The 14412-nt window shown below is 40.5% G+C and overlaps 1 pseudogene; it reads left to right on the top strand.

Annotated features, from left to right (window-relative positions):
* The first annotated feature begins 4083 nt into the window (after positions 1 to 4083).
* Positions 4084 to 4767, top strand: LOC144251479 (gamma-glutamylcyclotransferase pseudogene; annotated as a pseudogene).
* The last annotated feature ends 9645 nt before the right edge of the window (positions 4768 to 14412 follow it).

Below are 14412 nucleotides of genomic sequence, written 5' to 3'. Positions count from 1 at the left end.
CAGCCAGGGAAAAGTGACAGATCACATTACAGGGGAACTTCCCTGAGACAGTCAATGAATTTTTCAGCAGAAACTTTGCATACAAAAAGGCAGTGGAATATTTTCCAAATGCAGAAAGGTAAACCTGCCAACCAAGAATATAATACCTGACAAAATTGTCCTTTAAAATTGAAGAGGACATAAAGAGACCAGTCTTACAAGAAACATTAAAGAGAATTCTTCAAGTTGAAACAAACCAAAGCTATCTAACACTATCTATGCATACATAAGTATAAAACTTGCTGTTAGAGGTAAATGTATAGAAAAATACAGAATAATGTAACACTGTGACAGTACTGTGGAAATTGCTTTTCAATGCTAGTATAAAAGTTAAAGACAAAATTTTAAAACAATTTTATAAAATATGTGTATGGTTACCCAGTACAAAATGATGTAAATTATGATGTTAATAATATAAAGTTCCATGGAGAGGGGTAATAATGTAGTTTTTTTTTCTTTTGTTTGTTTTTGGGGGGTGATTGAACTCAGGGGCACTCAACCACTGAGCCACATCTCCAGCCCTTTTCTGTATTTTATTTAGAGAGAAGGTCTCACTGAGTTGCTTAGCACCTTGCTTTTTGCTGAGATTGGCTTTGAACTCATGATCCTCCTGCCTCAGCCTCCTGAAATGCTAGGATTACAGGCATGCACCGCAATGCCCAGCAATAATGTAGTTTTTATATGCAAATGGGGTTATTATTATCTTGAAACAGACAGTTATAACTATATAATGTTTTAGGTAAGTTTGATTGTAATCACAATGAAGATATGTAAAATAAAGAAATAAATCAAAGCATATCACTATAAAAATCAACAAAATATAAAAGAAAATAGTATAAAAAACAGGAACAAAAGATTTATAAAATTGGCAGCAAACCTTTAACAAAATGCTAGTAATGTATTTCTGTGGCACAATAAAAAATAAATATTTGGTATTTGTACCTGATTCCTGACACATAGCTCCCATAACTCTAAATCTCCAAAGGTCAAAGTGCTTTCTGTATGCTCAAGAGAAGACTGATGACTGAATGCTACCTCTATATACTTTTTAAATGGGAGCTGTTGCCAGAAAGACCAAAGAATCATTAGAGGCATGGAAATTTTCACTGCATTACAAGTCCCAGAAGGCAAGAAAGGATGAAGATTGAACTTAATCACCAAGGGCTAATGGATTACTCTATCTATCTGTGTCACAAAGTATTCATAAAAATCACTAAACAAAAGGGTTTGGAGAACATGCAAGCATCCATGTGTTAGGAGTGTGGTATGTCCCAAACCATGATGTTTAGGACTCTTCCCTAATTTGTCCTTTTACCTCATTTGGCTACTTATTAGAAGCTTTTAAAATAAGCTGGTTATAGCAAGTAAAGGGTTTTCCAGAGTTTTGTAAGCTATTGTAGCAAATTAGTGAACCTGACCTGGGAGTATTGTGATAACTCTGTAGGCAACTCTTGACAAAAGTGTGGGTAACCCAGAGACCTGATACTCGCAAATGTCATCTTAAGAAAGGACAATCTTGTAAGACTATTCCTTAAGAGTGTGGAGTATGACACTAATTCAGGGTACTGAGTACCAGAATTGCTCTGAATTGTAGGACACACAACTGGTGTCCAAAAGTTGGAGAAATGGTGTTAGAAAAGGCAACATAAATTTGGCATCAGAAAGAAAAATACCACACATGATTGGAGTCAGAAATGTTGTAGCAAAAATATTCACCATCCTCATTAATGATTACTTTACTATGAAAAAATTAAATTCCTCAACCAAAAGACACAGGAGTGGTTGAACAGATGAAAAAATCAAGATCCACCTATGTGTTGTCTACAAGAGTTTCAGGTTTACATATAAGGACAAATACAGACTGAGTTAAGTAATTCAACAAAATAGTCCATGCAAATTATAACCAAAATACAGCAAGGATGGCTAAACATGTCAGAAAAAATGAATTTTGAGTCAAAAACTATTACAAGAGACAAAATTTTAATAACATCAAAGGATAATAAAAGGATCAATTCACCAGAAAAATACCATAATGATAAAAACAAATGAACTAACATCAAAGAACCTAAATATATAAAGCAAACATTGCAGAACTGAAGCAATTCAATGATAGTAGGATACTTCAATGCCCAACTTCCAATAAAGAATAGAACATCCACATAGAAAATCAATAAATAAACAGCATAGTTGAACAACAAGGTAGACCAAATAGATATAAACAGAACATTCTACTCAAGCACACATGAAACTTTCTCCAAGGTAGATCACATGCCAGGTCACAAAACAAGTCATAACCAATTTAAGAAGACTGAACTCACAAAAGTTCTTTTCTGATCACCATGGAACCTGGAATTCAATAGGTGAAGGAAGACTGAAAAATTCACAAATATGTAAAAATTAAACAATATGCTTTTTTTCTATTTTTTGTTTATTTATTTATTGGTGCTATTGTTAGAATTCAAGGCACCATTTATGTAAGGCAAACACTTCACTACTAAGCTACATCCCCAGAATTTTTTTTTTAATTTTAATTTTGAGACAGGGCCTTGCTAAGTTTCCCAAGCTGGCCTTGATCTTCTGATCCTCCTGCTTCAGCCTGAGGAACAAGAATTAAAAGACCATGCTGCCACTCCTGGCTGTAATCAACACTCTCTGGAACAATCTGGTGTGTCAAAGAAGACATTTAGGGGAATTAGAAAATATCATGGGACAAATGAAAAGGAGAACACTCTGTGCCAAAACTTATGGAATAGAGCATAACAATATGTGCCCACTCTGAAGATAAAGAAAGATCTGAAACAAAAATCTAACTTTATACCTCAAAGATCTAGACAAAGGAACAAAGCCCACCCACCTCATCAAAGAAAGAAAATCATAAAGATTAGAAGAGTATTTAATGAAATAGAGAAGAAAAAAATTAATAAAATTGAGTTGGATTTTTGGAAAAATTGAGGAATTCACAAAGTTTTAGCCACACACGAGCAAAAGGAGATTGAAATAAATAAAATCAGATATGAAAAAAAGATATTACAACTAATGACACACAAATAAAAAGGATCCTAAGAGACTGATAAGACCAATTCAATGCCAACCAATTGGAGAGCATAAAAGAAATGTATAAATTCTCACAAAGATATAACCTATTAATATAAAGTAATGAAGAAAAAGACAATCTTAATAGACTTGTAGCTAGAATAATAAAAATGCTGAATTGGTGACCAAAAAATCTCCTACTAAAGAATATTTAAAGAATTTGGGGCTGGGATTGTGGCTCAGCAGTAGAGCTCTCGCTTAGCATGTGCAAGGCCTGGAGTTCAATCCTCAGCCCCTCGTAAAAATAAATAAATAAAATAAAGCTATTGTGTCCATGTACAACTAAAAAATAAATATTAAAAGAAGAATATTTAAAGAATTTAAAAATATTTAAAGAATTGAAGCCAACCCTTATCAAACTCTTCTAAAAAAAATAGAACATTTCCAAACTCATGCTGAGACTATCAAAATTAAAGAAGATTTAAAAAGCAAAACCACAAAACAATATTTGTGATGAACATAGAAGCAAAAATCTATATCAAAATACCAGAGAACTGAATTCAACAACACAATTAAAGGGATAATACATCATAACTAAGTGGGATTTATTCTTGGAATACAAGAGTGGGTCAATATATGAAAATCAATTAATGTGATTAACTAAATAAACAGAACAAAGGACTAAAAATCACTTGATTATCCTAATAGATGCAGAGAAGGAATCTGAGAAAATTCAACACCATTTCAAGATAAAAACTCCAACAACTAAGAATAAAAGGATATTACCTCCACATAATAAAAGCCATCTATGGAAAGCTAATATGTTCAATGGTGAAAAAATAAAAAGTTTTTCCTTGAAGATCAAGAACAAATAAAGGGAGTTTTCCCCAGCCCCTAGGGGGCAGTGCTGCAGATACCAGTCCTGGTCTCTTGGCAGCAGCACCAGGTTACTATGGGTTTCTTGCACTTCTGCTTCCCAACCCTCAGGATGGTGCAGGCATCTGGGGAGATATGGATAACTCCTGTTGTGAGGAAGGCACAGGCAAGGAGGAGAGGGTTTTTGTACTTCACCTATGGCAGCAACTTAATGATGGAAATGATCTACCTCTAAAACTCCTTGGCCACGTTCTTGGCCCGCCTGCAGAATTTCAAGGTTGACTTTGGCAATTTCCAAGGCAAAACCAGTCAGAGGTGGCATGGAGGCAAGAAGGCATTAAAAGTGGAATGTATGTTTTAACAGAAGTGAAAGTTTCAACTCAAGAAAGGAAAGAACCTATCAGAACTATCTAATGACAAATTATGACCACACTTCCCCATCCCAACTATATAAAAAGGTTATTTGCATGGGTACAAAAGAAAACAGCTTGCCACTGGAGTATTAAGAGAGCCTAAAAGAAACAGAAACAACCAGGTGTAGTGGCACATGCTGGTAATCCCAGTGGCTCTGGAGACTGATGGCAAGTTCAAAGCCAGCCTCAGCAAATGCAAGGCACTAAGCAACTCAGTGAGACCCTCTCTGTAAATTAAAAAATACAAAATAGGGCTGGGGATGTGGCTCAAGTTAAGTGCTCCTGAGTTAAATCCCCAGTATCCACCCCCCCCCAAAAAAAGGCAATAGAACCAAATAACTATAAAGGAAAGGTCTCAGAAGACTTTATTATCAAAAAGGGGGAACAAGAGCTCTTTAGAACATAACAAAATACATCTAAGAATAAAGAAAATTCTATGTACTAATATAAAATATTTTTAACATTTAAGAACAGGGATCTGTGATATCTCCATGTTTAATCTGTTTTCAACAATATTCTGAAGGGGAACCTCACTTTAGTGAGGTAAATTGCTCTGCTGCCTGGGCTTTTTTTTTTTTTTTTTTAATTAGTGTAACAAGAGTAATCAAACTACTGACATAATTGATAATAAAAATAATAAAATTTTGGGAACTGGAAAGAAAAGAATAAAGCCAGCTGCCCACTCTTACTATTTGTAGTCAACATCTTAATAAAAACAATAGACAGCAATTAGGCAAGATAAAGAAATAAAATGCATCCAAGTTGGAAAGGAAGAAGTAAAATTATTTCTTTTGCAGATGACATTTTAGAAACAAAAACATTAATATTTTAAAAATTGGAATTAATGAAAAAAATCAGTAAAGTTGCAGGATAAAAAAAACGACACAAAATTCTGTTGTGTTTCTAAGGAAATTGCATTAGTCAGCTTTCTGACACTGTGACAAAATACCAGAGATAATCAACTCATAAGAAAGAATGATTTATTTTGGCTCACAGTTGCAGAGGTTTCAGTATGTGGTTGCTTGGCTCTGTTGTTTTGGGCCTATAGTGAGAAAGTATGTCATGGTTGAAGCACATGATGAAGGAGATCTGTTCACCTGATGGCAGCTGGGAAGCAAAGACTCCCACGTTTATTGTACCGTTACTCACATTAGCCAAAATGCATAAACAATATAAACATCCATTGGTGGATTAGTGGATATAAAATACACACATACACCCACACAATGAAATATCATTCAACCTTTAAAAAGGAAATCCTGCTATTTGCAGAAACATAGATGAACCAGGGGAACCATATGCTAAGTGAATTAAGCCATTTGCAGAATGACAAATATTGCATGATTTCACTTACATCGGGTATTTAAACAGTCAAACTCATAGAAGCAGGGAATAGAATGGTAGTTACTAGGGTCTGAGAGCAAACAAAAATGGAGGGTTGCCATGTAACTCATGTAAAATTTCAGTTACTAAAGATAAATAAGTTCTAGAGATCTGCTTTGCAACATTGGGCCTAGTTAATGTTATTGCACACTCACAATTTTTTAAGAAAGTATACTCATGTTGAGTGTTCTTATCACCACAAAAAAGTCTATTAAAAGCTGTTATATGATAATACTTCGTGATTTTGTAACTTGCATCCATTTCACACATAAATATTAAATTCACACATAAAAATTATATCAAACATAAACAAAAAATTATACCAAACATAAAAAAGTTTGTATGATTTTTACCTTTAGAAGAAGTATATTTTAAAACTGAATCAATGAAACAAATTGAATCTCTCTTCTCTATTAACCACACATTACTTTTTTACCATGAAGAGTTATCTCTGGTTTGTGTTTCTTGGACAAATCAATGATATCCACTCCATTATAAAAGAGATTTTCAAAACACCCAGTGGACACTCTTATGTGGCAACACCATTGATACTCCATGTCCAAGAATCCCTCCAAAGCTGATATAAAAAAGAAAAAAAAGATATAAATAATATTGTTTAATTATTTTCTGATTATCTGCCCCAAATATTAATGATATATAGATACTATGATAAGTGTCTTCAAATTTGCTTTGCATATTATATTGTCATATTAATGCCAAATGAAGTTTTAAGATGCAGATTTATAATTTTATTCATTAAAGAGAGACTCAATCCCCTTATTACAATTTCTAGACATATGAGTCTTCTAATATTTAGATGAGAATATTGTATCATTATTTCCATGGTGATCTGTATAATAGCTTATCCAGTGTATCATTGCTAAAGAAAAGGAGAACAGTAAAACTCCATGTCCCTGAATGCCCCCTTTCTTTTTTTAATTATTTTTTGTAGCTGTAGATGCACAGCATGCCTTTATTTTATTTATTTTTGTATGTGGAGCTAAGGATCAAACCCAGTGCCTCACACATGCTAGGCAAGTGCACTGCCACTGAGCCCCAGCCCCAGCCCTGATTGCCCCCTTTCTGTTCCCAAAAACCTTGCCAAGTTAAGGAAACACTGAGAGCAAGCCTGGACTGGAAAGTCCACATATGCATTATCTTAAAGGACCTGGGCTTCCTCTTACGCACAATGGAAACCAGAGCTAGTTGGTGCTACCTGTAGAAAGCTACTTTCTTACATGTACATCAGGGCAATTGCTCCTTAGGATGCTGGTCAGACAAGCTAAGGAATTGGCTAACACTGATGATGTCACTGCTTCTGCAGTCTAAGGCTGAGGGCACCATGGAAAGGATATGTGACAACAGTCCAGCTGGCAACTACTGAACAAAGTGGTGAATATAACAAAGTGGTGAACAAAAGTAAGAATATAACTAGTCAAATTCAAATGAAGTTCTCTAGCTTATTGAATAGCAATATAGTAATGAAACCCTGATAATGAAGAATTAAACGATTTCCCATTTTAGCAGTACATATTCCTAAGTATGTCATTGATGGCATTAAGAATAACTAAGGCTTACCTTGCAGTTAGCCAACAAGGACATGTTTGTTCTATACATGATTTTGCCAAGATTATTTTGGTCAAAAGGATTTTACCCTCATCCTCCCTGTTGCCACTATGGTTCTGCAATAGTTAAATGATTAAAGCATCAGAATCTTCTGGAGCATTTGCTGCACACAGATTGCTGAAATGGGGCCCTAAATTTCCCACTGAACAGGTCTGAGGTAGAAGCTGAGAATCTGCATTTCAAACAAATTCCTTCCTGGTGTCCCTGTGCTTGAGCTGGTGTCCATACTTTGACAGCCGCAGCTTTAAACCACCAAAATTATATTTCTTGGAAGCTTCTCCTCAGGCAAAATGGAGTAGAGAAAATTTTATTGGTAACTGAGACACAAAATAATGGTTTTAAAACTCTTTTGTCCTAATGCTTTGAGTTATTTCCTAATGTGGTATCTAACACTATCTAGAACAATTAACCATGTGCTAATCACTTATATATCTGATAAGGCAAATCTAAAATGTATGTTGACAGATATTTCTAAGCTTACTGGGCGATCAAAGTAGCAGAGAGACACCTGGCAAACTGGGTGTAACAAAAGTACTTAGTCACAGCGACCCCTGCAGCAGCCCCAGTAGTTTAAAATCTTAAAGGACAATAAACCTAACCACAATTTCAGGGATTTAAAATGGTAGACAAGGCGCAGGCGCTCGCAGCCGCTCCCGCGTGCCCCCCACCCCACAAGCCCCGCGCGCCGCCCCCCAGCCCCGCGCGCACCCCCCTCAGTCCCGCGCGCCCCCCTCCCTCAGTCCCGCGCGCTCCCCCTCAGCCCCGCGCCCCCCTCCCCCACCCCCGCGCGCCCGCGACTCTCGGGGCTGTAGGTTTTTTTTTTTTTTTTTTTTTTTTTTTTTTTTTTTTTTTTTTTTTTTTTTTTTTTTTTTTTTTTTTTTTTTATTAGTTGCTCATGACCCCCACTACCTGGTGCCCAGCGCGCCTTGGGTTCACCGCCCCAGATCTCCCAGCCGCGAAGATGGGCTCACTTCAGCAGCAAGAGCGATTGCTCTTCAGCCACCGGCGGCGCCCAAGGTTCCCCACGAGGCTGGGACTGCTGGGCGGACGCGGGAAGCTGAGAGAAGGCAGAAGATGCCTAGGTCTTGGGGCCATTGGGGACAGCTGGCCTCGTCCGGTAGCTGCTCCTGAGGGCCTTGGCTCGGCTGGCGAGAGCGAACGTCAGGCCTCGAGGAAGGAGCGATGCACTCGGAGGAGACCCCAGCGCCACTGAGCTATTAGGCTCAGAGCGGGATTCCCTTAACCGGTCCGGCCCCGCCTCCTTGGCGCCACTTGGCCCCCATTGGCCAGCGCCGCCTGCACCTCTGGGGAACTGGCTCTTGCAGAGCTGAGCCAGGAAGAGGAAGGACTGGGCAGCTGCTCCTCCCCACCCGCTAGGCCCAGCAGTGGACCTCAGTGTTCCACACTTGGCAGCCCCCTCAGGTTCAGGTAAATAGATGGGATTCCATCACTGTTTGTTCCTGGTCCTAATGACTTTCGTCTTTGTGTCTTCCAGCCAGACCTCACCCCTCAGGCCTGGGGCCTGGAGGCACCAGCTGCCTCTCAACAAGGGCATTTGTTCTTCACACTGTCCCTCTCAAGGCCTCTCAGCAGGGATGGCCTTCAGAGGCCAGGAGCACTGTGAAAATTCCTGTCCCAGAGAGGAGAAGGGGGCAGGAAAGGAGGGGTCAGGTGCAACTTTGACCCAGTTAAGTGACTCTGGGGAAGAGCAGATGCAAATGCCCTAAGGCAGAATCAACTTAGAGTGTTCAAAGAACCTCCAGAACAGCATTAAGCTGAGGACAAGGTTAGTAGTTGTTATGTTTGAATATGAGGTGTCATCCAAAAGGTCAGGTGCTGACACAGGAGGTGCTGGATTACAGTTTGAGAGCTGTAGCCTAATCAGGATTATTGAGTGGCAACTGCAGGCACATCCTGTATGGTTGGAGGAGGTGGGTCACCAGGGGTGTGCTTGGAGGCTGTATATTATGTCCCTGGCTCCTTGTGCTTTTTCTGCATCACCATGACGTGAAAGGCTTTTCTTTGCTACATTCTTCTCCTATCAACTTCTGCCTCATCTCAGGCCCAGAGCAACATTCAGCCAACCACAGAACCTCTGAAGCTAGGAGTCAAAATCAACTTTCCTTCCTCTACCTTGTTCTCATCAGGTATTTGGGTCACGGTGACAAAAAAGCCAACTAACATAGTAGTTGAGGGTAGAGAGGTCCTTGGCCTTGGAGGCCAGTGCAAGGAATTTGCATTTGCTTTTGCTAAGATAAGAAGCTTCTAGAAGAGGGTAACACTAAGAAGAGACATGGGGCTAGTCTGGGTTTTCAAGAAGCAGACACCAAGAGGGGATTAAATATGTAAGGGTTTTATTAGGAGGAGTGCTTTATTGAGATAAAATGGAGCTGGACAAGATGAGATCTGATTCCTAGTGAAGGAGAGAGAGCGGGAAAATTGGGTGGTCCAAGGTGGCCATGCAGTCTGAGGGAAGATTCTGCAAAGCCTTGGAGCATCTGTGAACTGTCCAGGTGATTCTGTGTCCTGCAGAAATGGGCCTGCCTTAGTGTCCTGCCTCTTTCAGACACTGGCTAGGGGTGGCCCCTGGGACACATGGCCTCTTGTAAATGCGGGGGGCTTTCAGATCCAGACAGCCATAGCCCTCAGTCCATTGGGCACCCAGGTTGCTGGTCTGCAAAAGGCGTTCTCATATTGCCCACCTAGCTGGCATTGTAGACATGCACTTGGGCTATTTCAAGATTATCTGGGAAGGTGAGCAAGAGGCACAATGATGACCACAGAAGGTTCCAGCTCTAGAGCCCCACCCAGGGGTGCATGAGCAGCCCCAGATGGAACTCAGTGGGGGCCAGACAGAAGTATGTGCCTGCCAGGGAGTTAAGCACTGCCTGACTCCATCCCTGCCACCCAGTCTCCTGCCACCCAGCAAATCCCCTGTCTCCCTAACGGAATTCAGGCCTATATCCTGGCTTCTGGCTATTGTGCCATTTTTATAGCCTGGACTTGATTTAGATGTTAAAGCCTTGCTAAGAATATGCCCCAACACTTGAAAGAACCTTTATTATTATCCTAAATTGTAAAGAACTGGTTGTTGCCCCCCCCCCTTCCCTTCTTCCCTTTCTTCTTTTCAGGGTCAGGCTGGAGCTAGGTCATTGTTGTTAATTTTAGATCTGAAATTGTATGGGATATGACTGGTGTCCCTATACTTTCACTCCTTAAAACAGGAAGGAAGGCCCCAGCTGGGAACTTGGGAGAGACAAGAAGCTGCTCAGGGCAGTGTTGCAGTGGAAATCACTAAGTATACCTAGGAAACACCAGATTCAGAGAGAGTTTTTGTGTGGTTAAATTAAAAAATCCCTCTGCCCCTCCCCACCATCTGAGGGCCATGTCTACACCCACCATGGATTAGAGAGTGGGAGGTAAGACCTATATGTGTGGGTTCAAATCCCAGCTCTGCCACTTTCTAGCTCTGTGGCTTTGGGAAAGGATCAAAGTCCAGCTTCTTCACTGCCTCAATTTCTTCATCTATAAAATGGGTGATACAATCTATTATGGCCGGTAGGGGGTTAATCAAGGTAGCCTATGTAGTTTTCACTGGAGTGTCTAAGGCAGGCATTACCTTTGTGTGTGTTAGCCGTTAGGACAGGTTGAGCTTTCCTAATCTGAAACTCTAAAATTGGAAAAGCTCCTAAATCCAACATGTTTGGGGTGCCAACACAATGCCCCTAGTGGAAAATTTCACACCATAAAATTCTGTTTCATGCATAAAATTATTAAATATATGATATAAAATTGCCTTCAGTCTATATGTTTAAGGCACATATAAAAATGAAGAAATTTTATGATTAGACTTCAGTCTCATCCCTAGGATATCTTATTATGTCTATGCAGATATTCCAAAATCTGAAAAAAAAATCCAAAATCTAAAGTGCTGCTGGTCCCAGGCATTTTAGATAGAGGATACTGTACCTATATTCACTCTGAATTTCCTGATTGGTGGGGCTTAAACTTAGAACACATCAAGGAAGGTCTTAGGGGTAAAAAATAAAAATCCCACAATAAAGTAGTGATCAAATGAATAAACTTACTATTTTACTACCTGGTAAGACTTATTAAGACATTTAATGATACTTGCTGATGTTGACCGAGCACTTTCTACATAGCTTTTGCTGAGCTAAACTCTTCACGAATAGAACAGCCCAGAGCAGCAGGCAAAGCAGGGGGTCTGGATCAGGCCACCTGGTTCACGATTCTGGCTCTGCCACTCAGAAGCTGCTTCCCGCTTCTTATTCTTCTTTAACAATTTGGAAGTCAGAATCTCTCTGCAGTGGGGTAAATTCTGTCTCCCTGCACATGTCAAAGTCCTGGCTCTGGGTATCTCAGAAGGTGGCCTTATTTGGAATTAGGGTTGCTGCAGATGTCATTAGTCAACATGAGTTCACACTGGAGCAGGGTGAACCCTTAATCTAATCTGAAAGGTGTTCTCATAAAAAGACAGTGTGAAGGTCCAAGGGAAGAACACCATGTGACAAAAGGGACAGAGGTTGGAGTGAGGCAGCCACAACTAGGGGGCACTGTGGGTCAGCAGCTGCCACCAAAAGCCAGGGAGTGGCAAGGAACCCTTCTACCCAGAGTCCCAGGGGGACCACATCCCAGCTGAAGACTTGATTTCAGTCTCTGTCCTCCAATGTTAGTGGAGCTTTCTGCTGTGCGCCACTCAGTTCAAGGTACTTCATGATGGCAGCCCCTTACCTCCTAGGGACCACTGAAGCCACCTGGAGTCCTGTGAGCCAGGAGATGTGGGCCTTCTTTTCCTGCTGCCCAGCCTCTCACAGTACTCCCTGTTTCTGCTCAGCGTGTGCCTTGTCATGGGAGTGAAGTTTTTATTTTCCTGCAGGTCATGATTCTTCTTGGCAAGCCATTTTGAAGTGCTGGACTCCAAATGCCCCCTGAAGGAGTTGAGCTTCTGGAAACAAAACCAGCCCCTTGAAGAGTCTAGATAGAGACTATCACTGTGGTTTAACACTGCCCATCAAACACTTTAGGATGAAAAGACCCACGTATTCCCAGCACTCAGGGTCAGGGGGAAATCTAAGACCTAGGTGTATGCACCTATGTGTTGCTTCTTTTCTAATTAAGTCATTTTATAAATTTGTTTTTAAGTGTCTCAGGTAACTCCAAGCATGCCCTTACTCATCCCTAGGATATCTTATTAATTTATTTTTTCTTCATCTCAAATTGAAGACCATATATCCTGTGGGGGAAAATACAGGGTTTGGGGCCAGACCTTGCTGGATTCTCCCCAGCCTTGTTTTCTGGTCTCTGACTCACCTATATTTTCTCATGTAAAATGTGATCATAACTACACTTACTCCAGAGATTTTTTGCAACATGTAATAAGTGGTGTGTCCAGATCACAGCACATTAGATAGGAGCTGATCTTGCACATCAGTGTTGTTTGCTGAGGCAACACTTTCCTGGAGATTACTCCATGCTTCCTGTGAGGTCTGTGGCTTGTGCTGGCTTCAGTGGAGCACTTAGTAAATGCTAATGGGTAGCAGTCCCTCAAATCTAGGTATACTGGTGATGGCTCTGCCCAGTGCTGTCCCCTTTTCCCTTTTTGCTTGCAGTGTGAGTATTACCCCACAGAACCCTTTACTTACTGGGTCAGTATCTTCTTTTCCCTTCAGTGGGTCTTGAGCATACAGTCCCGGGCTGTTGGATAATTTCCTTTGGCATCCAGCTTCAGGGAGCCAGCCCAATGCTGCAAAAGAGAAGGAAATGAGTATTTCAGGGCCTGAGGGGAGCCAGGCTCTTGAGTTTGCAGGGAAGGAAGTCTAAAGGTGACTCTTCTGCTTTTTCTTGGGCAACCTCTGCCTTGGTGGACCTGCAGGCAGCCTTCATCCATGGATTGGCCCATGCTATCTTGTTCTCAGCTCTGCAGGAATTCATGCTGTTAAATACCTAAGCATTCTCAGTGGTGGTGTTCTGCTTCATCACCTATAGTCATTCTCAGTCTCCATGGTGGATAGCCCTGCCACACTCACTACACTGACCTGAAGCCAGCATATTTTCCTATGGCTTCTATTGTGGGTGTAGAACTTGTAGAAGTGTCTGTCTTTCTGATTCCCTATTTTTACCCCAGATGTTCACTTCAGGCCTTGGGGACCATGTGAGGGGGACTTTCAGGTCTGATGTTGGCATTATTACTTCCCAGATAGGCTCCTGTATGGATGATTCTAGATTCTCAGGCTACACTTAACTTAGCATGACCCTGGTCTTATTTAAACTTTTCTAAAAGTTCCCTGGTAGATTTTTTAGAATATGATATTAATTTTGCACTAGAGAAAGACAAAGTGCACCCAGACCCTCTGGGTGTATTTGTATCGTAAAACTGATGTAATAAAACACCACAATCTGGATGGCATAAAACAACAGAAACAAATTTGCTGAGGCTGTCTTTGAACTTGCAATCCTCCTCCCTCAGCCTCCCCAACTGATGGGATTACAGACATGCCCCATTGCACCCAGCCAGGAATGTAGATCTTTGAGTTGTCAAAAATGTAGATGCAACACTCAGTTTGAATGATGGCACAAGTGCCACCCTAAGCTACTGTAAGAACATCCAAGGTCATTTAGTGTTGTAAAACAGCCTTTTTGATGAGTACCATCTCTGCCTTAAGGAAAGAACTACCTTTCTCAGTGTCATTGAGAGCTTTTTGAATATAATTGTCTACAGCTTCTATGTACCACATTTACATCCTCTAGACTAATTTTTGAGATAAACAGTAAAGCCTAAATGATTATACCAGTGAAAAACAGATTGTCCCCATCTGTGCTTGAGACTGGGGCTGTTTGCAGGTTGACTTATTTTTTGTGTCTACTTCCCTTGCATCCATGGGTATACAACAGTACATCTTTCCATGCAGCCTAGAGGAAGCCAGGGCCATAAGTTAGTCCCACATATCCACTAGGTCCCATTGGGTGCTTATCATCTAATTCCAGGTCTGTAGTACCATCTAGTCCCAAACTGATCATAAGC

This window comes from Urocitellus parryii (assembly GCF_045843805.1).
Source record: "Urocitellus parryii isolate mUroPar1 chromosome 13 unlocalized genomic scaffold, mUroPar1.hap1 SUPER_13_unloc_9, whole genome shotgun sequence".
Classification (NCBI taxonomy): domain Eukaryota; kingdom Metazoa; phylum Chordata; class Mammalia; order Rodentia; family Sciuridae; genus Urocitellus; species Urocitellus parryii.
This window is presented reverse-complemented; position numbering and strand designations above follow the sequence as displayed.